Here is a 26,711-nt window from a genome sequence, read left to right as displayed (position 1 = left end):
CACCTCACCCTCCTGGGGCAGTGGGTGGGCTGGGAGCACACCTGCCTGGCTCATTCCTGGTCCTCCGCTCTGCGACTGTCCCTGCTGCACCCCACGCCCTTGGTGTCATCCTCACCTCTACCTTTGTTTGCTTCCTACCAGTGCACGACTTCGTGCGAGCTGCTTTCACCCACTTTCCATGTAGCGCCTGCTTTTCCAAGTCCCAGGGCGCAGAGGCAAGCTCTTCATACCCATTCATTATCTCACTTAAGAGCTGTGATGAGCCTACGTAAGAGCTGCTATCGTCCCCATCTTATAGATGAAGAAATGGAGTCTCAGAGATTAGCCTGGGTCACAAAGCTGGTAAGGATTGGAATTAGGATTTGAACCTAGATGGTCTAACTGCACAGTCTTTTTTCTTCTTGAGGGGCACACAATGCATAGATTAGATGTTCAGCTCAGTGACTGTTGGCAAATGTATTATTCGTTCACCATCTAATAGGTTCTCTAAGCGGGGTATGGAACACTACCATCCTCCCTCATGCCTCTTCTCTATCAGTTCCTACCCCCCTGGGGAGACACCCACTGTTCTGGGTGGTAAACTTTGTCTAGGTTGGCTTTGTTCTTGGATTTTGTAGGAATGTAGGAATTATATACTGTATGTAGGTTTTTTTGGTAGGAATATAAGAATATAGAGTGAGGAATATAGGAATATAGGACTTTGTTGGAATATAGAGTGAAATATAGAATATATTTTGTAGGAATGTAGGAATTACATAGTATATCCTCCTCCTACATACTGTGTTTGCTTTCAAATACTGCTTCTTTCACTCGGCTCAGGGTTTTTGAGACTTAGCCATACTATTGCATGTCGAAAGTCCATCACTTTTTTGCCGAGTAGCATTGCATTGTATAGACACATGGCGAGTCGTTTAGTCCTTTCCCTTACCGATGGACATTTGGGGGTCATTTCCAGTTTGGGGCTATGATGACCAAAGCTGCTGTGAACATTCACGCGCAAAGCTTTGGACATCTGTCTTCATTTGTCTTGAGTAGATACTGGAAGTGGAACTGCTGGGCTACAGGTAGGTGTCTATGTAACGTTATATATGCCAGACACGTTCTAAAGTGGCTATGCCATTGTAGCTCCCACTCCCAGCGCAAGGGAGTTCTAGCGGCTCTACATTCCTGCCAGCGTTTGGTGATGTTGATCTTTTTAATTTTATCTGCTTTGGTGGACATGCGGTGGCACCTCACTTTGGTTCTAGTTTACATTTCTGTGATGTACAGTGATCCTTATTATTCATGGGCCTATTGGCCATTCCTGCATTTTCTTTTGTGATGTGTCTGTTCCAGTCATTTGCTCACTTAAAAAATTGTGTTGGTGATCTTTTTATTGTTGACATGCAGGAGTTCTTTTTTTTTTTTGGACATGCAGGAGTTCTTTTGTCTATTTTGCCTATGAGCATTTTTTCCCCCTGTTAGTGGTTGCTTTATTCATTTTTGTAAAGGCAGCGTTGGTGAGCAGACATTGACCACAGCCCCCTCCCCTTTGGTTATCAGTGATTCTGGGGAGTGTGAAGTAAGAATGCAATGTGCCAGGTATACAGCAGGTGCTCAGAAGGGGCTTCTCCTGCCTGCCAAGGTCTGCCCAGATCATTTGCCCTAACTAGAACAGAGTTCTCCTTTCCATCCATTTGCCCACCTTTTACTCATCCCTGCAAGCCTACTTTAACATGGGCCTCTGGCACCATGCCCCTTAGAATGCCTCAACCATGGAAGCAACCCCGAAACTCGATCAAGCAGCAGTGACTCTTACAAAGGGCCTCTTGTGTCTCACTGGTTTCTGGGAGGGCGTCAGAGATCGGCAATGTGTTGCTAGAGTCCGTTTTGCTGGAAGACACAGAGGGCTTGAGAAAGGCTAGGTGGCTCCCTTATAGTTACTGAACACCCAGGATGGCAAGGGAGTCTTCAAGTTCACGTGGCTCTCAGTTGCCCCTCCATCCCCATGGACTCCATCCTCACCCTCCCCACACCATGCACGGACCTTTGTGGTGCCCTCTCCTTACTCGCTCCGTCAACATAAATTCTTCTAGTGTCAACCACTTGGGTGTTACCCTGAGAGCGATGGAGAATTTTTGGAGGATTTGAAGATGCAGAGGGCCAGGAGCCCATCGGTGGTGGTTGGTGGTGGTCGTTAGGAGGGTGGTTGGGGCAGGCTGCTTTAATGTGAGGTCTGCGGGATGCTTCCCACTATTGGTGCAGGTGAGAGATGACAAGGGCTGACCCAGGGCAGAGAGCATGGGGGTGGAGGGGACATCTCGTCTCTTACTACGGGGAGCTGCTGGCAGAGCATTGGCTGTAATGTAAGCAGAGCACAGTTGTAGTCACCATAGTACGGTACGATCACCATTTACAAAGGGCAGGTTGGTAAGTTTAATGGAGAGAAACTTGCCCCTTTGATGGTGATAAGTGGGATCCTGGGTATCTGATTGAGAACAGGTGTGGCTGTGTGATGGCCCCAGAGGGGACTTCGGACGAGCCAGTGGTGTCTGGGTGTAGAAGCGTGAGATTTGTGTGTGTGTATATGTGTCTGTTAGCCTGGGGGTCGGGGGAAGAGTGGGCAGGGCCTCTTTGGCATCTGGAAGTTTTGTGTGGTGGGGGTTTGCCTCCCACCTCTGGAGCTCTGCTATTTGAATAAATCCCTTAATCTCCAAGGTGCAGTCTCCTCATCTCTGAAATAGGGTTAATAGAGTTTTAATATCAGTCTCTGTTGTGGAGTTGGGATTAAATGACAAAAAGCACTTGACCTATAGTGCTCCAGATTCTGGGACGTCTGCAGAAGTCACCACTGAAGCTTCTCGGTGCTGCTGCCTGCCCTGCTGGCTGTCAGGCGGCCAGCTGGTGCCAGGTAAGCCATGGGAGCTGTTTCCCAGGAAAACGCATCACCAGTGCCCTGGTCCCTCCTCCCTGAACCCACAACAATAACTTGTAGGGTCTTGGGATGAGTTATTTGCATCTGTTTTGGCGAAGGCCTTCCCATCCCTGTTCTAGTTAAATAAACATCCCCCCCTGGCAGGTTTTCCAGGCTGTGTCCACTAGGCAGTTAAAGGACTGAAATTGCAGAAGCAGTTTCTCCCCAAAGTGTATTTTATAGGTCATTTGGGGTGCCCCACTGCCAGGTGATGTCCTCCTGGCCCCTCCCAGGTGAGGCCTGCCTGCAGCAGTCACCACGACCCAGCTTGCTGGGCCACCCATGTGGCTCCCTTGATAGAAGGACAGAGCAGGCCTGGCTCAGCTGACGGGGAAGGTCTGTGCCAGGTTGTGATTGTACTTCTGTCCCTGCCTGTGGGCTGGTGAGAGGCTCGGCCTACGAATAGTGCAAAGATTGCCCGGGAAAACCCTGTTACTACTGAAAACCAGAAAACTTTCTCCCTTACCTCCAGGGCAAAGAAGGCAGAAAACTCTGAGAAGTGCCTCAATAAGTGGCTGCCGTTAGTTACTCAGATTTGAGAAACCAGGGGTGGGGGGAAAGCCCTTGAAAGCCAGCTTGGTGTCTCTGGTCGTGTCATTAACACCCCACTCAAAGATCCTATTGAAAAGGCAGATTATGGAAGCCCTTTGGAGGAGGGGAAGCTTCACCAGAAGCTGAGCCAACGAAACTCCTCTGGGCATCCCTGGCGCCGCTCGTACCCTGCCTCCCGCTCGGCTCGGTGTGTGGGGTCTCAGGCTGGACCCCACTTCCCCTTCTCTGGCCAGAGGTCTCAGATCCTGCTCAGAGCCGCGCCCTCCGCGGCGCCGCTGCCGCCCGTGGCCACCAGAGGGACCCACGGTTCTCTGCAAAGGGCCGCTCTCCCGCAGAGGGAGCCCGAGCTGCCGGCTTCTGGGGCTTTCCATCCGGGATTCCCAAAGCGGGGCTGGAAGGGAGACAGGGGCTGCTGAGCTGGCTGGCAGGCGTGGACAGCATGTGAAGGAGCCCCGTCTCTAAGCTGCTCCCCATCCATCCTTACCGGGCGACCTGCCTCTCAAATATGCAAAAAAGCCCAGTTACATTTTGGGGCTGCACAAAACCAACTTCAAAAATGACCTCTTTGAGGAGGCCTTCCGGAGGCACCTGGCGTGTGACTGCTCCGGGTCCCCGGGCACGGTCACCTCAGGGAGAAGGAAGCTCTGTGGCCTCCCCCTCTCCTTCCCCTCCCGCTCTTAGCACTGTCCACTCCCACTCGACGAAGCCCCTGTGGTTTGCGTGCTGGGTGCCGCGGGCACGCTTTGGGAACTGGAGGATGGCGAAGGAGACAGCACGGGCGGTGACTCCTGCATTCAGGGGCTTCGCCTCAAGGTGGACGTGTAGGAATTGGATGCAGGCCACTGATTTCTGAGCGCCCATCGGAGAAACAGTGGAGCGTGCAGGGTCGGTGGCTGAGTTTCAGGCAGGCGCTGTGACATCGTGTTGCTTAAACCTGCAGGGTCTCTATTTCCTCCTCTGTAAAACTTGCCGCAGCCACAGCCCCGTTCTGAGAATCACATACAGCGATGTAAGAGAGAGGCTTTCTGAACTGCCAAGTGAGCAGCACCTCCTTCGTGAGCCCCATCCCCCGCCTCCCCACCCCCCGAAAGTTCCACAGTGGTTCCTTGTCTGTCTCCCCAGGCCTGGTGAGAGCTGTCTGGGGTGCTCTGTCCCTGAACTGAGAACTCCCACTGGAGCAGGAATGGTGGATGTGTCTGATCCATCCGCATCCAGCTCACAGCCTGGCACTCTACGGGAACATCTACAGATGTTGGGGTGAGGGCGCAGGTCAAGATGACTCCTTTCCAGTTTGGGCCCCTGGGCTGAGGGTGGCATCCGAGTGTGTGGATAGTGGGGTATGTATCAGCGCGCACTGGCCGTGGGCTTGGCCCTCCGATGCTTCCTGGGAGGAGAATCTGAGTGTTGACAAGTTGGCCACAGGAGTCTGGGCTGTAGACATGTGTTGGGGGCGAGGGTGGCACAGAAGCTGTGGGACTGGGTGGGTCCTGGGACACGAGGGGGAGAGCATTTCCCGCAGGCTGGGCTAGTTGTTCCTGAGGGTGGGTGGGTGGGTCACTGCAGCCCCTGACTGCATCAGGGGCCCAGACACATGTTTCCAGGGCTGGGTCACAGGATGAGAAGGGGGACCCTTGTGATCTCTGTCCGTCCTGTCTTGGTGAAGGAGGCACTTGGGTGCCAGTGAGCCCTCTGGGTTTTGCTAAAATCTCCCTTCTGATTGGAGAGTAAGAGGGCGGAGGCATGTGCTTTCAGCAGGCCACAGGATCTGGTGGCAGTTCACACTCACTGTGTGAGTTTTCTTTCCTGGTCACTTTTTTTTTTTTTTTAAGATTTTATTTATTCACGAGACAGAGAGAAAGGGGCAGAGACACAGGCAGAGGGAGAAGCAGGCCCTACACAGGGAACCCAATGTGGGACTCGATTCTGGGACTCCAGGACCACGCCCCGGGCTGAAGGCAGGCGCTGAACCGCTGAGCCACCCAGGCGTCCCCATCCTGGTCACTTTTGATAAGGGGAACTATTTTTACACGTATCACAGTGATATGATGTTTTCTTTCAATACATTTATTTAAGTTAATAAAGGGATTCATTTTTTTTTTTTTTTTTATGATAGTCACAGAGAGAGAGAGAGAGGCAGACACACAGGCAGAGGGAGAAGCAGGCTCCATGCACCAGGAGCCCGACGTGGGATTCGATCCCGGGTCTCCAGGATCGCGCCCTGGGCCAAAGGCAAGCGCCAAACCGCTGCGCCACCCAGGGATCCCAAAGGGAGTCATTTTAAGGAAAAATCTTAAGTAAGCCATAGTCAGGTGGTACAGGAATAAGGAAACATCCCGATGTTTGTCCAAGGACCACTTAGTAGGGTTGAGAGCCTGGGTGGGGAGACCTGGCTCTGACTCTTTCAATGGTGTGACCTTGGACCTCTGAGACTGAGTTTCTTTATCTGTAAACTAGGCCTAATAATACCTTCTTGGGGGGTTGCTCTGAGGATCAAAGGAGATAATGCGCGGAAAGTACTTAGCCCAGGGCCAGACATACAGTAGGTGCTCGATACTTGTGCTTTCTTCCATGACTTGAATCCGGGGGGTGTAGAATCCAAGCCAGAGCCCTGGGGAGCATGCCCCTTGGGGCTGGAGGGAGAAGGAAGGGGGTTGGTCCAGGAGGGACCAGGGAACCCCAAGGGCAGAGCCCCCTGGCTCTGGGCAGGAAGCTGGAGCTCTGAACTGTGTTTCTCCTCCTGGCTGGAAGGGCTTCGTACCCCTGCCCTGCCACTCCAGTTTCCCTTCTTTCAGGATTTAATTCAGAATTACGAGTGTTCCTAATAAGATTCTGGCAGTGTGAACCCTGGAGGTTCCTAGCCTGAAGGCCCCATTTTCTGGTGAAGTTCAATAGTAACACAGCAGTGAGAACAGTTGGTCTCTTTAGGGAGCCAGGGGGCTCCAGCTGATGAGAATTACAATCTTTCTCCAACTTGCAGGCAAGTGGGGGGCACCTGAAAAATTTTAATGAGCTTTCCAATTCCTTCCTTCCTGCCCTCCTCCCTCCCCATCCTCCCTGCCTCCCTGCCTCCCTCCCTTCCTTCCACGGGTATTTATTGAGGGCGTACTGAGTGCTAACATTTTAATCTTTATCAAAACCAGGAGTGCCTCCTTCTCTGGCAGAGGCCTAATTTCAGTTCTTTAAACACCAGCAAAAGGCAGAAATTCTAGAATCCGTGTCAGCTGGATCAATCAAAAAATTCTTCTTTTTCATTTTTTTCCAGTATTTACACACCATTCAGGTCACACACACACACGGCTTTGAGTTGTCTGCCTATGTGAATTAATCTTGTTGGTCCGTTTGCTTAGTTTTCAGCCTCCAGGTGGGAGAGCCAGCTTTCCACCTTCCCCTGGGCAGCCACCCACCCGCCTGCCCAGCCAGGCTGGCTCCCTGTCGCCCTCCACGCCCACTGTGCCATTCCCATTTTCCAGCCTTCCTGTGTGCTGTTCCGCCTCTCTGGAGTGTTGCTTTCCTTTCTGAGACAACCCTGGCCCTTCCTTCTCTATGAAGCCCCTCTGAGACTTTCCGGTCCTTGCCTGCTCTGGGGCCCCACCAAGCCCATGGTCCAGGCCCTACTACGAGCCAAGGGGCCCTGGGTCGTCCCAGGCTGTGGACAGCAGCGTTACTCCCCAGTGGGGAGGCTGACTCCCAGGGGCCAGGCTGAGATTTGCCGAGCACTCATTAAACAATCCAGCTGCAAGATTTCTGGGCGCGAGCTCAACACCACCCTGTAGAGGCGGGTGCTCTACTGGCCCCATTTCAGGAGCAGGAGGTGAAGAGGTATGCTCAAGGGCACAGAGCAGGAAGGCTGGGACAGAGGGGCTCCAGGGCCCCACACTCCGAGACGCTCCTCTATCCACCTGGCCCTCCCTCCACATGGCACAGGCTTGGGGTGCTGAGGAGGGAGGCAGTCCCTGTACGCCTAGGCTGCCCAGATGCTGGCTTTTGATGCTGGGGTTGGACTTACTGTGGAAACGTCTGGTAGGCTTGAGCAAGTGTAGCCACATGGAGACTGGAGCTGCTGCCTATCGTGCGGGCCTGTGTCTCCCTGTGAAGCCCTCCCTGGTTCCCTGAGCGCCCACTGCTGTCACTGGAATGCTGTCCCACCTACGCTTTAACTTAAAGCATTTATTTATTTTTGCCTTGCTTTATTCCTCAAAGGATTTGAGGTGACTTACAAGAAAACATTCAATAAAGTCATAATAAACTATAATTAAGAACAACATGTGCTTGTCCACATCATGACACGATGTTTCTTTAATTTGATGATCTTTCGTGGATCAGACTATTTGTACTTCCCCAGTTGTTCTGTTCAGAAAGGCCATGCCTGTCACACAATTTGAGTAAAAACACGCTGTGCTTTGTGACCTCTGGGGTTTAAATGTAAAGATTCAAGGCTTTTGCCGGGCTCCTCCCGGGCATGACTGTCAGTGGACTCATTTCCCAGAGTAGCGGATTTGGATAATGGTGGGTCACCGTCAGCCTTCTTAACGTTCATCTCCTGTCCTCCATCAGCCAGTGGCTTTCCAGGCATGATGAGGATGTTATGAAAAGGGGCCATGTCTCAGCTCTCGCAGGGAATCCGCTTGGGCCAAGAGGCTGCCCCAGCCTGGCGCTGGCGGACCCTGATGCAGGTGCAGCTGTGCACCCAGCTGCCTGGTCCGCTGAGTCACGTAGGTGCTGGTCCATCCGGGGTCCCACAGATCCTGGAGAACCGTCCGCTTCTCCCTTTGCTTTCCTTGCCTCCAAGAAGCTGGGTCACGGGCCAGGTTTGTGAGTGCCAGGCCTTGAGGGATTAGAGGAAGGTTTTTGTGAGGAAGCTGAGTTTTGCTTGCTGGGAGGCCCTGGGGCTTGGGAGCCAGCAGTGACACGTGTGAGCTCCCAGGGCAGCCACAGTAGTGGCCCAAGGGCGGCTTTTCCTCTCTCTCCTGAATCAGATGGATCCAAAGATCTGCAGCCCTGTTGAGGGAGGCCGTGTGAGCAGTCTGTGTGTGAACACACAGGAGAGTATTCTGAGCGTGTGACACAGAAGGCCGCTTGGTGGATATGTGGCTGCCATTCCATGAGAAGCGGGCTGGACAGTGATATGGGAGGGGACTTGCGAAGGGCCAAGTGTGCCTCCCAAGTTTGGTTTGCCCTTGACCAGCTCTGTGGCTCGGGCTGGTACCTGCCCCCTGAGCGTCCAGAGCTGGACTCACAACACCTGCTGGCACGTGGATTTGAGGGAGATGAGAGGTGGTGTCCGCCGAAGGCCTGGGCCCTGGTGGGAGCTCCGCACCGCTGTCCTCTTCCCACGTCTGCTCACTCGGAAGAGCGGTCTGGACAAGGCGATGTTTGATGATTCCTCCCGCCCCGGGGCTGCAAGGACCGGCTGGGCCTGCTGTGCTTCTCTGGGGGGAGCGGGTCTGTGCTGATGAGGCCCCTGCCCTTGGGGAGCCCGGCTCTTACAGGTAGACACACAGGTAGACGGGTAGACTCGCAGGCATGGAAGCAGGTGGCTACGGCAGGGAACTGTGCCTGGGGGACACGCTGGGACCGGGGTGGCTCTGAGCGGAAGAGCCTGACCAGCCTGTGGGTGGTGGCGGTAGTTAGGGACCCGGAGGAGTCAGCCACAGGAAGCCAGAGGGGGGCCGGGCTCTCAGGCCTGGGGAGTAGAACAGACCATCCTGGGAGGAGTCAGGGCCTTAGGCGTGTGGGCAGATGGCGTGTTTTTAATCAGGTCGCTGTGTGAGACGTGCTGGCTTTGTAGAAAAGTCAAGATGGGGCAGGGCCTCCACCCGTATGCTCCGAGCTCCCGCTGCCCCACCGGGCCAGCCCTCTCCAACCTGGGGTCAGAGCCACGGGTTATGAACCCAGAAGCGTCTTCAGGGGCTGGTGGGGCTGCCATCGCCCTAATCCCCAGATGGAATCGTGTCACACCGCTGCTCAAGGACCTTCCACGGCTCCTCGTGCCCTCCTGATAAAGGCCACGCTTTTCACCTGTCCTTCACGGCCTTGTGTGCTCTAACCACACCCCCACCCCCAGCGGCACCTGTCTCTATTCCTCTTTCCAACCTCTCCTCCTCCTTGCTGCACTCCTACTCCCTTCTCTCCACTGCCCTTCACCTGATTCACTCTTGAGCATCCTTTGAGGTGCAGCTCAGGCTTTGCCTTCTCCGGGAAGCCTTCCCTGATTCCTTTGGAATCCCACAGCCCCTGTGCTTCCTCATCTCAGCACATTTCACGCTCACTACTTGTCTGGCTCCCCACCAGGCTTTCAGCAATTTAGGGGCAGGGGCAGATCTCTACCATTCCCTCTGTACCCCAGGCCCTCTCATAGTGCCTGGCACTTAGTAGATGCTCATTAATCATTTCTGCATGAATGAATGATTGAGTGAATGAATAAGGGCCTTTGCTTCCTTCCTGGCAATGTGCTCACTTCCCCAACCCCACCTGGGGCCCTGCCCGCTTAGATCACCACATTAGAGATTCTGGAACTAAGACTTTACTGCTTAGAATCCCCACATATTTTTATTCTGGCTTTTCTATTCCACTGCCTGGTGCACAAAGCACTGTGTGTCTGCGAGCCCACCCACTCCGTTCTGATGCTCGAGACCCTCTGATTCTTCAATAGGAAGACTTTTAATCTTCCTGGACACAGCCATTTCAGAAGTGTGGTTCAAAGCTTCTTGAAAGCGAGAAGCTGGGGCTTTGATGTGTCTGTTAGCACCTCTGTGGGGGAGACAGGCTGGCTCACTGGGGTTGCTCAGGACCGAGGACGGGGAGGGGGGCAGTGCCCCTGTGGGATCCTAGGAGGTGTGGAGTGCTGTGGGGCCCGTCTGCCGGGACCGGAGGTGGTGACCCTTCCATCCAGGCTTCAGCTACTGCCCACCGTGGCCAGCAGGCTCTCTCCTCTGTGATGGATGCTGGGGCTTCTGCACAGACCTCTGCATCTTTAGGGCCTTCATACCCGTTCCCCAGATGCTGAGAATACTCCCCAGCTCCATCCTGCCCTGGAAATTGCTCTTGGCCATGGGGAACTGCCTCACTGCAGGTGCAGCCCGTCCCCTCAGCTAACGTCTGGCTGAGGGAGGAGGGAGTGCAGTTCTGAAGGGCCGTTCCCCCTGGCCTCAAATGGGGACAATTCCAGGGTCCCCTGGAATCAGCCGAGGCCCCAGTGGCCACAGCATAACCCCCTGTGTTGTGGTCAGCCTGTCCCTCTGTCTGGCCCACCTTCCTCACTACTCTCATGTGTCTCCCAGGACCACTTGGCAAGAAACATTCTTCAGGGACTTTCCATCCCAGTGTCTATGTCCAGGAAACCAGCCCGAAACACTCTGTTATCTGTTAGGTGAGAGGGGCTTCCTGGCTATGAGGGAGGCAGGAGCAATCGAGAGGGTGTGGATGACGGGACATCTCTGACATAGAAGCGCCCAGAGCCCTGTCTCCCTCTCCCTTCCCTGGGCCTGGTTCCTGTAGGTCCCAGCTGGTCTTGACTGCAGCCCGGCCACAGGCCCAGCCCCATGAGCTTTGTGTGTGTCTCTGTCTTGAGATTTTTGCCTGGGAGAGTGGCACACGTAAGGCTTGTTATGAGCCGGGTGCACAGCCTCCGGTAAAAGCCGAGATAGGGACTCAGCTTGGCCACCAGGCCTGCAGGAAGTTCCTAGATCCCACCAACGAATCCAGGAGGCCACATGAATGAGGATGGCCATCCCGCCTCTTGCTCTTCTCGCGTTGCCACGGACTGGATGTGTGCGTCCTCCCCGAAGTCCTGAACCTAAACCCTGAGGTGGTGGTATTTGGAGGTGGGACCATCGGGAGGTGACGCGGTTGTGAGGGTGGAACTCATGCATAGAAGTGGCGTCCTTACAAAAGAGACCCCCCTCCCTCCACATGGGGACACAGAACTAAGGACCAAGAAACAGGTCTCACCAGGCACCAAGTCTGCTGCTGCCTTGACCTGGGACTTCTCAGGCTTCAGCACCATGAGAAAGAAATTCCCGTCATGTTTACGAGCCCCTCGGTCTCCGGTACTTGGTCATAGCAGCCCGGGCTTACTGAGGAAGCACAGGAGAGTTTCCTACGGTCCCTTGTATTTGCCACTGCTGCTGTAACAAGTCATGACCAAGTTAGTGGCTTCAAACAACACAAATTTACTATCTTGAGGCCAGAAGTATGAAATAGGTCTCGCTGGGCCAGAATCACAGTGCGGGCAGGACCTTCCAGGAGGCACTGGGGGAAAATCCATTTCTTGGCCTTGTCTGGCTTGTGGAGCCTCCTGCATTCCTTGGCTGGTGGCCTCCCTTTACGTCTTCAAAGCTGGCAACGGCCAGATGACTCTTGGCCGCATCACGTGGCTCCCCAGCTGACTCTTCTTTTCCTTCCACAGTATAAGGACCCTTATGATTTCCTTTAGGATCTCCTGGCCAGACCAGGCTAATTTCCCCGTCTCCACATCAGCTGACTAACACCCTCCTCCACCTGCAGTCTGTATTCCACCTGGGATCTTAATTGTCCGCTGCCGTGTGGCCTGTGGTGTGTTCTCAGGTTCTGTGGATTGGGAGGCGGGCATCTTTGGGGAGCCGTTATCCCGCCTACCACATCGGCATCCCCATGGTCACAGGTTATCAGCGCGCCCTTTCGTGGCTCCGTGTCACCTTCCCACTTCTCTGCACCATTCACGCTCACCATTTGCACTTGAAGCCTCGTCTCAGAGTCGAGAGAGCATCATACTCATATGCTCAGCAAAGCTTTCAGAGTAAAGGCCCAGCACAAAGGTAAAGTGACCCTGGGCTACAAAGACGCAAGACTGAAGGCAGTGCGTTGTGAGGGGACCTGGCCCCGTCCGCGCTGCTGGGTGCAAGCAGCCTCCCCGCTGTGCAGAGGGAAGCACCCAGGTGAAGCCAATGGCGAGCGTCCACCCGCTCGGCTCCTGCCCCCAGGGCTCCCTGCTCCTGCCAGGTAACAGGTGTCACCTTGCTAATGAAGGACTCATTCTCCTCACTTATCAACTTCAATTTTAAGCGATTGCTTGAATCAAGGTCATTTCTTGGATCCTTAATACACTGCACGTTTGAAGCTGGTTTTGATTAGTCTCCATCACTACAAAAACTGAAAATACGTTTTCCATTTGCTGGTGATTTTCCTCAATAATGACATGGTTGCTCACAAACACCTTTTTAGTCATCCCCAATGTGGAGAGCATTCTGGACCTTTCCCTGAGGATTGCTCCTTTTCTATCTGACGGGAGGTTTTCGTTATCAGAGCCTTTGCTGTGGAGGGGGAACTCAGCAGCTGATTGAGTGCTTTCTTCACTGCAGAGCAGGCCCCTCATTCCCTGGTGGGGGTGCCGGGACAGGAGACCTCTCTCGGGCTCCATCAGGAGGTCAAGTTCACATCCTGTAACCAGCCCAGCGCCCTGTTTGGGGCTGTGAGATCCTGGCCGCTGGCCCCCCTGCCCCTCCTTCTGCGATCGCACGGCCTGTTGATGATACTCGGTGAGTGGGAGCGCCATGTGGGCCCTTCCAGAGGACGGTGCCGGGACTGTGTCCTTTATGAAGTGCTCTGCTAGTCAGCTGCTGTGGCTCCTGCTCAAACACTGCTCTGACTCAATCAGTCGAGAGGGGATTATTTTTTTCATACCCGCAGGATGTTGGAGTATTTTGAAAAGAACAAACCCTCATATTTGCGACAAGCCTCACTGAGGCGGAACAGCTCATTTTATAGATGTCTGCCTCTGAGATATTATTTACCTAGTTAAAAAAGATTCACAACAAATGCCGGGCACAGCCCCGGCTCCATTTCTTGCCAGTCTCAGCGGCAGCGGCTGGGAAGTGGAGGCCCGGGCATGCCAAGAACACAGATGACAAGGGGACCCATGGTGCCACCCTTTGAATGGGATGCTGACATGGCTTTGAGGAAGCCACCGTGGACGCCGTCAGTTGGAGGTGAGTCTGGATCATCCAGCCGGGTCTTAGGAGCGTTAGGGTGGCGTGGGGTAGGGACCACCTCATTCCCCTAGTCTGTAAGCCCTACACCCGGAGGAACCATTCCCGACCTCTGGGTGATGGCAGAGGCCATTGAAATGTGTGGATTTTTGTTTTTGAAACACACCACGGAATTGTCCTGAAGAAGATTTTTGTTTAACATGAGGCTGGGGAGATGGTTCTCGTTTATTAAAACATACATACGCAACAGAACCCGCTTGACTTTGTATTACCAGCATCCGCCTGGAGGCAGGGTTCATGAAGCAAAGGAGATTTTATTTTATTTATTAAAGGAAACACATTTCTACCTGTTTCTTGGCTTCCAGAGCAGATACCCCGAAGGATGACTGAGTCCCAGGAGATGAGGATGTGGTCTCCGAGGGGGGAGGGGAACCAGGCCCTACTCCACTCCCGGCGATCAGATCACTCTGTTCCCCAAGGGCCAGGCCACGTGTGTGCCATTCTGAGTGTCTGGCACTTTGCAGGTGCTCAGCAGCTCTTCTGTGAGCAGATGAATGAGTGATCTCATTCAGTCCCCCGACAACCGTCTCCAGTAGGCATGAATATCCTCCTATAAAACCCTTTCTCATGACATCCCAGCTGCCCGTTTGCAGCCATCCTCTATTTCTCTGAGGTTTTGGTTTTATCTGCTATTGGAGGACCTTCGAGAAACGTCACCTGGGGATTCTCAGTCCCAGGGTCTCATGTGAGCCCCTCTCTGCCCTGTCATGGCATCCTTAATTTCTTCCTGTTGCTGCCCACCTTATTGGCATTCACGGACCGTAACATCTTGGGGGGATCACCTCGGGGTGTGGTGTCTGTGCCCAGAGCTCTCTCCCGAGGCTCACCAGGCTGCCTGTCCTCACGGTCCCTGTTACTGGGTCCTGCGCATACCCAAGCTATGCTGGGAAGCGTGGAGAAGCCAGCAGAATGCCCCTCGCACCTGGGGGGGCGGTGGTGTAGGGGCTCCCATGTGCTCTCTGTGCTGGGAGTCACGTGGCGGGCATTCCCGCAGGCAGGAATAAAGACGCACGGCCAGGGTGCTGCCGGGACCTTCACCACCCCTCCCCAGTGTGAGATACTCACAGGATTATTTTTCAAAGGCTCGTGACTCCTGCAGCCCATTTGCTCAATTGTGACACAAGTTCAGTTGCCATTTTGGAAAAACTATATTAATATGAGAGCTGCTATGGTGTTTGCTTCTCCAGCCTCTCAGTGCACATTTTTTTTTTTCCTGTATTTTGACAGTGAATTTCTCCATGCATTGGGGAAAAAATTTCCAATTAAATCCAAAAACATACAGGAGATAAATTAAATCTCACTGATTTCTGCCATCGGGGCAACGCCCCGGGTTCTTCATTTAGTCTGCAAAGCCATAGAATCTTGATTACCATGGAACTGGGTCACTCGGTTGTCAGTGTGAGCGCAGGCTGTCACCCACCAGTTGATGCTGGGGTGATCCAACGGCCCATACCACTGCACTGGCCCCATCTCCCTCAGAGTTCACAGGGATAATTTTCACAGCTACTGAAATCCTCACCACGAGGGCAGTGTTGTCCCCACTCTACAGATGAGGAAGGCAAGGTGGGGAGCTGAGGCACCTGGCCTTGAGTGAACCTGAATTTGAGCTGAGGTCTGATTGTTCAATTAGCAAGGGTTTTTTTTCTAGCCCTTGATTTATGTGGCACATCCCTGAACCCCACCTGTTCCCATTAGCATTGCTGTGTAACAAATTTTAGCAACGGGTAGCGGCAGAGAACGCTGTGGTGTGTTAGATTCTGTGGGTTGGAGCTCAGCATAGTGGGGATCGCCTGTCCACTGGGAACACTCCCGAGCGGAGGGGGACTTGATGGCAGGGTCCAGAATCATCTGAGGCTCCTTCGTTCATGCACCCATTTGTCTGCCATCTGGGTCAGGATGACCAGAGGCCTAGGATTGCCAAGAGGACCACCTCCCTGTGGCCTCTCCGTGTAGCTCGGCTTCCTCCCAGCCAGGCGGCCTCAGAGTGGTTAAACTCCTTACCTGGCAGCTCAGAGCTCCAAGGTGGGTGTTTCAGAGAATAAAGTGAAAGCCTCACGGCCGTTAATGACTCAGCCTTGGAAGTCACACGGCGGGCGTCCCTTCTGTGTGTTCTGCTGCTGAAGTAGTTGTGTGCCAATTTACATCCCCACCTCCCGGGGGGGTAGTGTCAAGGCCACCCTGCAGAAGGGGACTTGGGAGGGGAATCTTGCCATGGTTGTCAGGGAATAGGCTGCCCCTTTACTAAGCCTGGTGAGAGCAAGCCAGCTCGCAGTCCGTCAGTCAAAATATAAACGCAGCCCTGGGATTGGAGTCTTACGGGGGACAGGACGGTGGGACATCTCATTATCAGTCGTCTTTCCTGCAAGCAGTTCAGGTGTACACAGAGAGCCCAGAGGAAGGCAGGATTGTTCTGTCCTTTGTGGCCAACATCTCCCGGTCTGGCTCTTCCAATTTCTGCCCTTGGGGCCCCTTCCCCGTGTGACCACTGCTCTGGAAGTCCCTTGGAAATGGACACCCTTTCCTTTGGATTTTCCTCCTTGCTTCCCGCCCTGTGGTTCCGTGGTCCTCTCACCCTGGTGTTCCTGTCTTCGTGAGCTCAGGCTCTGCGTAGGGCCTGAAGCTTGCAGCCCCCTCTGGTTCTTCTCTGCAGGGTCTCGGGCCAGTTGGCTCTTTGCCCCGGCCAACACTGGCCTTCCCCGTTGTCTCTGTGTGGGCTTCCTTTGCTGCCTTCAGCACGTATCTCCTTCCCTTTACTGCAGCCTTGGGGAGGGGAGAAAAAAAAATCCCATCTCACAAGGAAAGGGTCTTTTTTATGCTTTTAAGGTTTATTATAATTTTTTTAGCTATTGCCAATGTCCTGATTCATGCTCAGAAGAGGCAGGAAGGTATTTCTCTATTAGAATAGGTAAGGGCAGGGGGACACCTGGGTGGCTCAGCAGTTGAGCATCTGCCTTCAGCTCAGGTTGTGATACCGGGGTCCCGGGATCAAGTCCCCCATTGGGCTCCCTGCATGGAGCCTGCTTCTCTCTCTGTCTGTGTCTCTGCCTCTCTCTGTGTGTCTCCCATGAATAAAAAAAAAAAAAAAAAGATTAGATAAAGGGGGAGAAATGGATCAGTTTGCTTGCTTTGACACTTGTTGGTGCCAAATACCTACTTGAAAACTCACTCCTTCCATACTCAGCCAGAAATTACCCTTTCTTGTCTGCAGTGCGGGTCCCCTGTGGGGTCGCACGAGGACACCTCTCGTCCGATGCACACTTCTGTGTGCGTGGAGAGCTTCCTGCCCACCCCACACCTCCCTGGGCTTTCATGGTACCGCTTGGCTCTTTGCTGGTTTGGAGAGAGTCCCCCTGAGGAGGGTTATGGAGTGTGGTGGGGTGGGGTGCGGTGCGGTGCGGTGCAGGACCTGCCCGGCCGACGGGCCAGGGGGAGACAGCCCACAGGCAGTGTGAGGACAGGGTGATGCGAGCCATGGACGAGGGCCACTTCCCTGCCCTTGGGGGGCTCGGAGGAGGGACAGCAACAGCGAGGGCCGGTGGGGTGGTGAAGCCCCCCTTCAGGGATCTGTGCAAGCTCGCCTCCTCCCTGCTGGAGAGACCCGAGGCTTGTGCTCTGAGGAGGGGGCCCTTGGCCGTGGCTTTGCAGGTGCCCGTGTAGTGACAGAGCTGGCAGAGAGGAGGGAGGCCTTACAAGATCTGGCATGGCCAGGGGGCCCTGGGTGCTGGGGAGAGCTGGGGGGCAGGGGCCCAAGTCCCGAGCAGCTGCCGGGGGTGGGGGGAGAAGGGGGAGCAGAGAGGGAGCTGAGGACGCCTCAGGAGGGCCAGATCTGCCTGGGAACCTGTCCTGGGTCTTTGAGAGGGGCGGTGAAGATTTGCATTGCCTTCAGGTCCCTTTGGGCTGCAGGACTGAGGCTCTGTGTGTGCGCACAGCCCCGGGCTGGGCTGGCATCGCGGCCACCCTGGAGGCCCGAGGGTTGGGGGGCGGGCGGGCGCTCAGCTTAGAGGCCGCCGAAGAGAGTGGGGAGCCCCAGAGAGGTGGAGGCACAGGATGTGGTCAGGGCCCCCTCTGACTGCGGCAGGGAGCTGGGTTAGAGGAGGTGTGGCCGGGGAGAGGGCACTGGGGGAGGCAGGGGCAAGGAGAGAGTGGGGACCGGGGGAGCCATGGCCAAACCCGCAGCACTGGTGACGCTGGGAGGAGGCGGCGACAGAGAGGAGGAGCTGGGGCCACGTCGGGCCCGTGGCCGGCGGACAGGGTGAACGGGATAGTAACTCAGTGGCCACAGTTCTGGCGCAGAGCCACTGCCCGGTAGCAGGTGGCAGCTACCGCTGGAATGATGATGGTGACATTTTCATGTGTGTGACGAACTGGGAAGTTCTGTCCCCATCCTGAGGCCAAGGGGCAGTCTCGGCCTTGTTCACTGCACCGCGGGTGACAGGAGGCAGGAGCCCACTGAGAATCTCTGGAATGAGGGACGGAACGGGGTAGGCCCGTCACTGGCCTCTGGTCCTCAGTCTGCTGTGGCCGCAAGACAGGGCTCTGCCCGGGGGGTACCCCGAGTCCCGAGGAGAAGGCGTCGGGCTGAGAAGCTTGGCTCCAGGGTCCGTCTTCCCACTAGACACACCTCACAGCTTAGAATGTCACGGGAATGTCATTCCTTTGGTCTCAGTTCCCTTAATAGAAATAGTGCCAGGGAGCAGCCCCCAGGGGCTGTGTGTGTCTGCACGTGCCCTGCGTGCTCGCGACCATACAGGCCAAGGGGTTTGTGCGTGTGTGCGTGTGCGTGTGTGAAGCTCTCCTCCGCTTAGCCAGGTCGAAGGTCACGGGATGTGAATATCTTGGCTCCTTAGAGCTTCAGGTTCGGAGGTCCTGTGGGACGGCGGATCCTGGATGGCGGCTTTTTAGGGCCTTTTGGACAGGCCCCCCGAGAACCTGTCCTGAGAGCTGGCCTCACCTTCCGGTCATTCCCCTCTTTTCTGAGGGTGAGGGGATTAAGAGGCACAGACTTCCAGTGATAGGTCACAAGGATGAAAAGCACAGCACAGGGAGTATAGTCAGCGCTGCTGCAGTGACATTACAGGGTGACAGAGGGGCAGCCCTTACCGTGGTGAGCATCGTGTATCGTACAGAACTGCCAAATCTGCGCTGCACACGAGGCTGGTACGGCACCGTATGTCAGCCATACTTCAATCCTAAGAATTTTTAAAAAACTTGTGTATGGGGGCTCTCAGGGTCTATGCCTCCGGAAACTTCCATCCACACCAGGTGGGCAGCTGAGCCTAAGAGCGGCGCTGTTGGTGTTGGACAAGCCTTGAGGCATCTTATGCTGCCCCGTGCACTCTCTTCCCTACCCCTGGTCACAGCCTTTATTTATAGGCAGGGTTAGTGAGGGTTTCTGGATCTTGGCACATCTCAGTCCAGAGGATTCTTCCTTGTGGGGGCCGTCCCGTGCCTTGGAGGACGCTCAGCAGCAGCCCTGGCCTGCACCCATTATGTGCAAATAGCGCCTCCCCTCCCCTCCGCTCTGCTCCTTCCTCCGACTCTAAAATAAATAAATCTTTTAAAAATGTTGCAGATACTGCTAAATATCCTCAGATTCTGCTAAATATCCTCAGATACTGCTAAATTATTCCTCAGCTGGGAATAAAGCAGTTCCCAGCTGAGAACCAGGGTTTGAGGAATAAAAAGCCTTTGAGGTGTGGTCTCTGTCCGTGGGTGGCCCCCTATGCTGTGTCCTGTCTGGCGTCAGGCTCCCTGATGGTGGGCTGTGGGCTGCATTTCTGTATAATTATGGAAGGAGAAACAGGACAGGTCAGGAGCTCACCTCCGTCTTTCTTGTCCCAGTGCTCTTGGCCCCTGATCTCTCTCTTATTCCTCCTGCCAACCCCCAAACATTGGCCAGATTCCCCCAACAAGACCCATGCCCCAGAGGCAGAGGGTAGGCCTGGGACCACGGGGCTCCTAGCTGGGCAGGCCCGGGAGGGGCCCCTTCGCTAGCTCGGCCCTGCTGCCGGGGTGGTCGGTCTCCGCCCGGGCACCCACAGCCTGCTCCGGCCCCTCCACTGAGTCAGGCTGGTCTGTGTGACCAGTAGGGCGTGGTGGAGGGGACAGCGGATGACCTCTGGTGTTCAGCTCGTGTGGTGTTGCAGCATCTGCCCTGTGCGCTCCAGTGGCCTGTGCGGGGCGGGCCCTGCCGTGGCTCCCTAGGGGGAGGCCGTGCCACGAGGACGCTCGAGAAACTCTGTGGAGAGGCCCACGTGGCAAGGAGCTGAGGTTCCCACCAGCAGCTAGTGCTGGCTTGCGGGCATCTGAATGGATCATCCTCTGGCCCCACCGAGGCCTTCAGCCGGGGGGATGTCCTGTGAGGTCCTGGCTGCACCTTTAGGAGACCTCACGCCAGAACTCCCAGTTACCTTGCTCCTGAATTCCTGACCCACAAACTGTGAGAGATAATCGATGTTGATTGTTGTTTTAAGTCATTGAGTTGCGGGGCGGGGGAGGGGGTAATGTGTTATGCAGCAGTGGATAACAAATACACCTGCCACCGTCACAATATCCACAGGGGCCCTCTGAACCTGGGTTCTATGGAAGATGACGGGAAGATTAATGAGTAATCCCCGGACCTGCCTGAATGACTGGGAGTGGAATATCGCAGCGATTCTCTGCAGTCCTGAGTTTGGCCCCTCATCCTCCTCCTAGGGTCCCCGTCGGGAGGCTGAGGGTGATGGTGCTTTTCATTCCTTATGCCGTTTGCCTCCCCTCATCTAGAGGTACAGAGCCTGTGCTGGTGTCTCAGGAGCCAGGTCTGGGCCACGGCTGCCACAGCTGGGGTCACAGAGAAGAAAGGCCCTGGTGACTTGGAGTGATTCAGAATCAGTGGACAGCAAAGGTCAGAGTGAAGGGTTGGTAATGGAAACGAGAGGGGGCTTGGCGGCAGTCCCCAGGGGCAGAGCTGAGCCAGGAAGGGAGGGATGCCAGGAGGAGGACAGATGAGCTGGAGCGTTTGAAGGCGTTGGGCTGGTTGGCCACCGTCCATTTCCCACATTCTGGTGCGTTGCAGGGCGGGCTCCCCGAATTAGAGCCTTCCTGTCAACTGCGAGGGATTCAGTGTCTCTCCATCTGCAGTTTCCTGATGGAAAACCCCTTACGTACAACATCTAGTGACAGCATCCGTCTAGGCCTGGCTGTCGCTGTCCCTGCCCGGTTGCTGCAGTGATCTGGGCACACACTGCAGGTCGCCCGTTGCCTGATTTGTCGGGGGGTGGCCTCAACTACCTCCCGCTTCTCTCTCCGAAAAGTAGCCTCTAGAGTCGAGTGGGGCCTGAAACAGCCTCCTCTGCTGTGCCGGAGCCCTTGACGCCATGATCATTCTCATGCGATGTCCCCTTTCCCTGGCATCTGGAGTTTGATGGTGTGGCCTTTCCTGCCCACCAGGCACGGAGGTGAGTGATCTGCGGTGGGACGCAGGGTTGGAGGGAGAGGCCCCGACTTGAAGCGGGGTTTGATTGATTTTTCCACCCTCTGCTTACCACACTGAGCAAGGCCGGGGTGACTGTCTAGCTAGAGTGACAATCAGACAGTTAAGACCCGGGGGCACCCGCCTTCCAGGGTTTCCCTTAGTTCATGGAAGGGGAGGAGCAGGGGCTGTGCTCACTGGAGCACAAGCTCCTTTGCTCCTTTGTGCTACTCCCCAAACCCCTGTGGCTCCCTGAGCTCGAGCCTTCCTCCGCCTGACCCTCTGCGGACTTTCCAGCAGCCTCTGCCCTCCTGCCCTCGGGCTTCTGCCGTGGGGGCGGGTGCCTGGTGTTGGACACGTCACGGGCCCCCCACCGTGGTGCCTCCCCAGCGCCTGCCAGCTCCTCAAGCTGAACCATCCTCCCACATGGTCCCCGCGTCCACCCACACCCTGCACCCCCAGCAGGTGCCCTCCGCATGCCCGTCTCGTGCCCCCAGCGCTCTCTGCCCTGGTGCCCATTGTGGCTCTTGTTCCCTTTTCCATTTGTCCATTGATTACTGGTTTTCCAAGAATTTCCTTAAGAGACCAAAAGGAACGAGAAAAAGATTTCGATGTTTGTATAATGTGCACTCTCCAAGGCATGATCCCAGGCAGGAGCCGCTCTCACCTGGGTTTAAAGGTAGTTCAAGGATCTCTCTCTCTCTCTCTCTCTCTCTCTCTCTTTAAATTGTGGTAAAAGCACCTAACGGAACATTTGCCGTCTTGAGCATTTTCAAGTATACAGTTTGGTAGGTGTGACCTCCGTTCGCATTGGTGTGCAGCAGACCTCCCGACCGTTTTCATCTTGCAAGACTGAAACTCCATAAACAGTAGCTTCCCCCCTCTCCCCCAGCGCCTGGCAACTGCCCTTCTCTGTCTCTCTGAATTGGACAGTCCTGGATGCCTCTAGAAGTGGATTTGTGCAGGCTTATCTCACTGAGCACCATGTCCGAAGGTTCCCCCACGTTGTAGCCCGTGACAGGGTTTCCTGCCTTTTTAGAATTGAATATTACCCCGTGTGTGTCTGTGCGCATCACCTTTGGTTTACCCATCCGTCGGCGGGTTGCTTCCAACCTGTGGCTCTTAAGCCTCGTGCTGCTGTGAACATGGGGGTGTGAATATCTCAAGGCCTTACTTTCCATTCTTTTGAATATTTACCCTGAAATGGGATTTCTGAACCATATGTTTTTTTTTTGTTTGTTTTTTGGAACCATTATACTGTTTTCCATAGTGGTTGCACCATTTTACGTTCCCATAGTGTATAAGAGTTCCAATTTCTCAACATTCTTGCCAACACTTGATCTTTTCTGTGTTTTTTTTTTTTCCTTCTTTCTGATAGTAGCCGTCCTAATGGATGTGAGGTGGTACCTCAATGTGGCTTTCAATTTGCATTTCTGTAATTAGTAACGAACATTTTTTCATATTTGTCTGTGATTTGTATGTCATCTTTGGAGAAATCTCTTTTCCAGTCCTTTGACCATTTTTCAGTCAGGTTATTTGATGTTTTGTTGTTGGGCTGTAGGGGTTCTTCGTATGTTCTGGATACAGGATTTGCAAATATTTCCTCTCATTGTGTTGGTTGCCTTTGCTCTGCTGATCGTATTGTCTGATGCAGTGATGGGGACCTTTAGAATGTCCTAGAGCAGACGGCTCATCTCTTTTGGGGGCCGGTCTTACAGTTTTCATTCAGTCACTCAGTCCGTTAATTCAGAAGGTAACCCGTTAAGTCCCCACACTCTGCCGGCAAGCACTATGCTGGGCACCAGGGGTGGCAAGGGAAAGCAGCAAATAGGCACAAGGCATATGACAAGCACCTGCTCCTCACCTTCCTGGGCTGGCTATGAGTTCAGCCCCAGCGACGGTGGCTGGTGGCCCCATTCGCCTGACAGCTCAGACCAACCTTGCTCTTACAGCATCCACTTCATGTGGGCACTGGGTGATAGATGCTCCTGTCCTCTCCGGGGCCAATTCTGAGGTCTTCTCACTGCTTCTCAGGAGGCCCCAGCAGACCCCCTGCTGATCTTTTTCTCCCTGTCTCCTCCCTCACTCCTGCTCCCAAGGGATTCATCCCAGATAAACTACCTGCATCCCAGTCCTGGTCTTAGGCTGTACCTTCTGGGAACCCCACAGAAGCACCTTCTGCTGCCCAGAGACTTTACACTAGACTTAGGGGAGACGTGTCAGGAAAGCTTCCTTGAGAAAGTGACATTTTTCCTGCAGCTGAAGAAAGGCCCATCATTTGGTGGGTAAAGAGGGTGAGGGGCAGGGAAGCAGTCTGGGCAGAGGAAGCCACGTGTGCAGAGGTCCTGTGGCTGCTGGAGGAGTATGGCTTGTTCTAAGAAGACATCAAAGCCCCCCCCCCCACTGCCCTCAATTCCTCCAGGTTCCACATTCTTGTCCCCTGGATCCACAGAACCAAGATCCCAGCATGCCTTGCACCACGGTTCAGCTATTTATAATAAAGGGGAGAGGATATCTGAGTGTGACACGTTCCTGTTTCAACTCTGGGGTATTCTGGGGGAATTGGTAGGTGAGTTCCCATTAGAGAGAAGGGCAGAAAAACTCAAGTGATTTGTTTTAAAAAGCAATGCGGTCTGGCCTCTTTCTCCAGGGTAGTGTTAATAGGGAAGAATCAGACAGGTGGTGTGTATAAGTGGTACCCTGGCCCCTCAGCTTGTCTTCCTCCCTCCCAAGACTTCCCATCTCTTGCTCTCAGGGCTCTGGGGCCCAGCTGTCACTGTGGAGGCCTTGCCTGCTTTCCATCTCACCCACCAAGGGGAAACTGGGTCCTCTGTTAGTTTTTGACCTCAGTGATGGTTCTGGTTGAGTCTGCAGGCGTAGTCTTGTAGGGGCCCCTTCCCTCTTGTTCTGCTCCCCTGTCCTCCCCTGGGGCGGTTCTGATGCGGGCTCTGTGGTGGAGCCAGAGAACTTGGAGCAAGGAACCCCTGACTCTCATGTATTGGAGGCCCCAGCGCGCCAGCACTGCCCAGTCTGAGAAGTGACTTTTCTTTTTTTTTTTTCTCTCCATACCTGAAATTCTCCTTTCCGAACCAAGGCTGCAGGAATTACAATCCTGTCTTCCTCTCTACCTGTGTGACTTTGGACCGGTTCCACGAGCTCCCTGTGCCTCTGCTGCCTCATCCCTATGGGACGATAACAGGTGGATGTGACAATCATACCTGGCAAGTGGGCAAGTGCTTACAGCAGCCGGAGCTGAGGAAGTGAGGCCTTTGCCGTTAGGATGGGCAGGCAGGAGGCGGGTTCTGTGCTTTTAGGACCCTGGAGCTCAGTCCTGAAAGGGGAGCTTTCAGATGGGACCCCTACTGTGGGAGTGTTGCCTGAGGTCCAAGAAGTCAGGGAAGTCAGGGCCACCAGCATTCAGGGGTTTACATCTGGGTGCCGCTGTCTGGGAAAGGAAGTAGCATTTCACAAGGAGAGCCTCCATGCTTTTGGGGGAGGTGTGGGTGTGTTAGACGTGGGCAGCTACTGTCCTTTAAAAAAAAAATATATATATATATAAAGAGAGGGGAGAGAGATGGAGAGGGAGAGAGAGGGAGAGGGAACGGGAGAGGGGGAAGGGGAGAGGGGCGAGAGAAGGAGAGGGAGAGAGAAGGGAGGGGAGAGGGGAGAAAGAGAGAAGGGAGGAGAAGGGGGAGGGGGAGAGAGTGGGAGAGGGAGGGGGGAGAGAAGGGGAGGGGGAGGGGAGAGTGGGGAGAGAGAAGGAGAGGGGGAGGGGAGAGGGGAAAAAGGGGAGGGAGGGGGGAAAGAGAGGGAGAGGAAGGGAGGAAGAGAGGAAGAAGGAGGAGGAGGAGGGAGGGGGGAGAGAGGGAGAGGGATCGAGGGGGAGGGAGGGAGGGAGAAGGATGGAAGGAGGGGAGGAGGTGGAGGGAGAGGGAGGGGAACGGGCTGTCCGCCTGCCCTGACACTGGAAGGCAGTCACTGCCGTGCACACGAAGCAGGGCGGGGTGCCCGCGGGCACATGCGGAGGCACACGCGGGGGGAGGGGAGGGGAGGGGGGCGAGGGGGCGGGTACCCCGTCCCTGGCGGCGGCGCAGTGGCCCGGCGCGCGGTGATGCCCTCGGTCAGCAGAGGGCGCTGTGGCCACGCGGCTGCCCGCCCGCGGGCCCTGGAGCCGCTGCACGCGGAGCAGCCTCCTGGCTGCGGGGCCCTCCCCCTCCCCCTCCCCCTCCCGCCACCCCGGCCCCCCCCCCCCCCCCCCCCCCCCCCGCAGCCAAGGTGGGGCCGCCCGAGGTCGCGCGGCCTCCGTGGGGTGGCGCTGCGAGCCCTGGGCTGCTGCCCTGCTCCGGGTCGGCCCTGGACCCCCCCCCCCCCCCCCCCCCCCCGCCGTCTGGTTGGGGCCGTGGTCTTTAGAGGCGATGCCCTCCGGCGCCGCAGACCCTTTCCTGGACGGCCTCGACACCCCTCGGGCACCTGGACCCCCCCAGGGGCCCTCCCCAGGGGCCTCCCCGCCAGGGGCCCTTTCAGCCCCACTGCCCAGAGAGGGGCGGGGGGCCCTCGAGGGACGGCCAGAGGGGCTGCCCGAAGCCCCCGCCACCTGCATCGCAGTAGGCTGGGGGCCCCACTCCGGGGCGTCCGGATTGGCCCTTGAAAGTCTGTGGTCAGGATCCTCTGAAACAGGCGTGAGAAGGTCCCGTGGAGGGTTGGGCTAACGGGCACCCAGTGCCTGCAGCCAGATCTACATGGGAGCCCATGAGGCGGGAGCCCATGAGGCCGGAGTCTGCGGGGAGCCGGCAGGTGCTGTGGGGCCTGCAGCTGGAGGGGGCACTGGAGTCCTTGGGCCTGATGTCTTGGCAGCTGGGAGGAACCTCACTGCTCTGTTGGCGGGGAAGCTGGCCCAGAGAGGAAGGCCGTCCTGTGAAGGGCATCAGCCTGCTCGGAGGTCCTCCCGCCGCCCACCTGCAGGGGACGGCAGCAGTGAGCCATAGAAAGTTCTGGAGCACTCCCCAGGGTGAGACCGTCATTTCTCCAGCTGCAGCGTGGCACATCGCATTGGTCTGCAGGCGTCTCTCTGCAATCCACGTCCCGGGCCCAGAGCAGAGCTGACCGGGAGGAGCCCTGGAGCCACGGTCAGTCTTCTTTGGAGGCTGTGGACACAGTGAACATGCCACCCCTTACAGCTCATCTCTGGGGGGCGGCTCCAGTCAGGGGCATGACCTCCATCCCCGCCTGAGCCTCCGTCCCACGCAAACACCATGTTTCCATTAAGCTGACAAAGTAATAAAAACAATTTCTTTCTGAACATGGGGCCGACACATTTATACTTTTAAAGGCGTCTATAAAAATGTCGAGGGTACCAAGAGTGTCCCCCATCCCTGACCCCTGCCTCCCCGTCCTCTTCCTGGAGGCCACAGTTACGGCCAGCTTCCTGCCAGGCTTCCCCGGTACCCTGTGCAGATGAAAGTGTCTGCGTTCTTCTGTCTCTTTTTAAGCACAAAGCACATTACACAGGCTGTTCTGCACCTTGCTTTTGACTTCAAATATATTAAAAAAAAAAAAAATCGGTCCTAGAGACTATTCCATATCACTAGGTGAGGTTGTCTGTCTCCAGCTGAGTAGTGAGGAGCTCATGTCCGGGGACCCTCCTTGCAACTTGAGTCGGGATCGTTCCCTTACTAGCTGGTGACCCTGGGCAAATTATTTCACCATTCTGAGCTCCAGTTTTCTCATT

General features: G+C 55.4%; 1 long non-coding RNA gene across 10 annotated transcripts in view; it reads left to right on the top strand.

Annotated features, from left to right (window-relative positions):
- Window positions 1-26,282, top strand: part of LOC140626361 (uncharacterized) — a 143,623-nt gene extending 117,341 nt beyond the window's left edge. For 7 of the 10 annotated variants that reach the window (XR_012025556.1, XR_012025555.1, XR_012025560.1 and 4 more), the window contains 3 exons: window positions 13,313-13,470; window positions 20,090-20,969; window positions 24,078-24,560. This is a non-coding gene — a long non-coding RNA (uncharacterized lncRNA). Of the gene's footprint in view, window positions 1-12,843; window positions 13,021-13,312; window positions 13,471-20,089; window positions 20,970-24,077; window positions 24,561-25,837 lie in introns of those variants that run through there. The other 3 variants (XR_012025551.1, XR_012025554.1, XR_012025559.1) reach the window with 3 other exon arrangements.
- Window positions 26,283-26,711: the final 429 nt, after the last annotated feature.

Source organism: Canis lupus, chromosome 3 (assembly GCF_048164855.1).
Source record: "Canis lupus baileyi chromosome 3, mCanLup2.hap1, whole genome shotgun sequence".
Taxonomy (NCBI): domain Eukaryota; kingdom Metazoa; phylum Chordata; class Mammalia; order Carnivora; family Canidae; genus Canis; species Canis lupus.
This window is presented reverse-complemented; position numbering and strand designations above follow the sequence as displayed.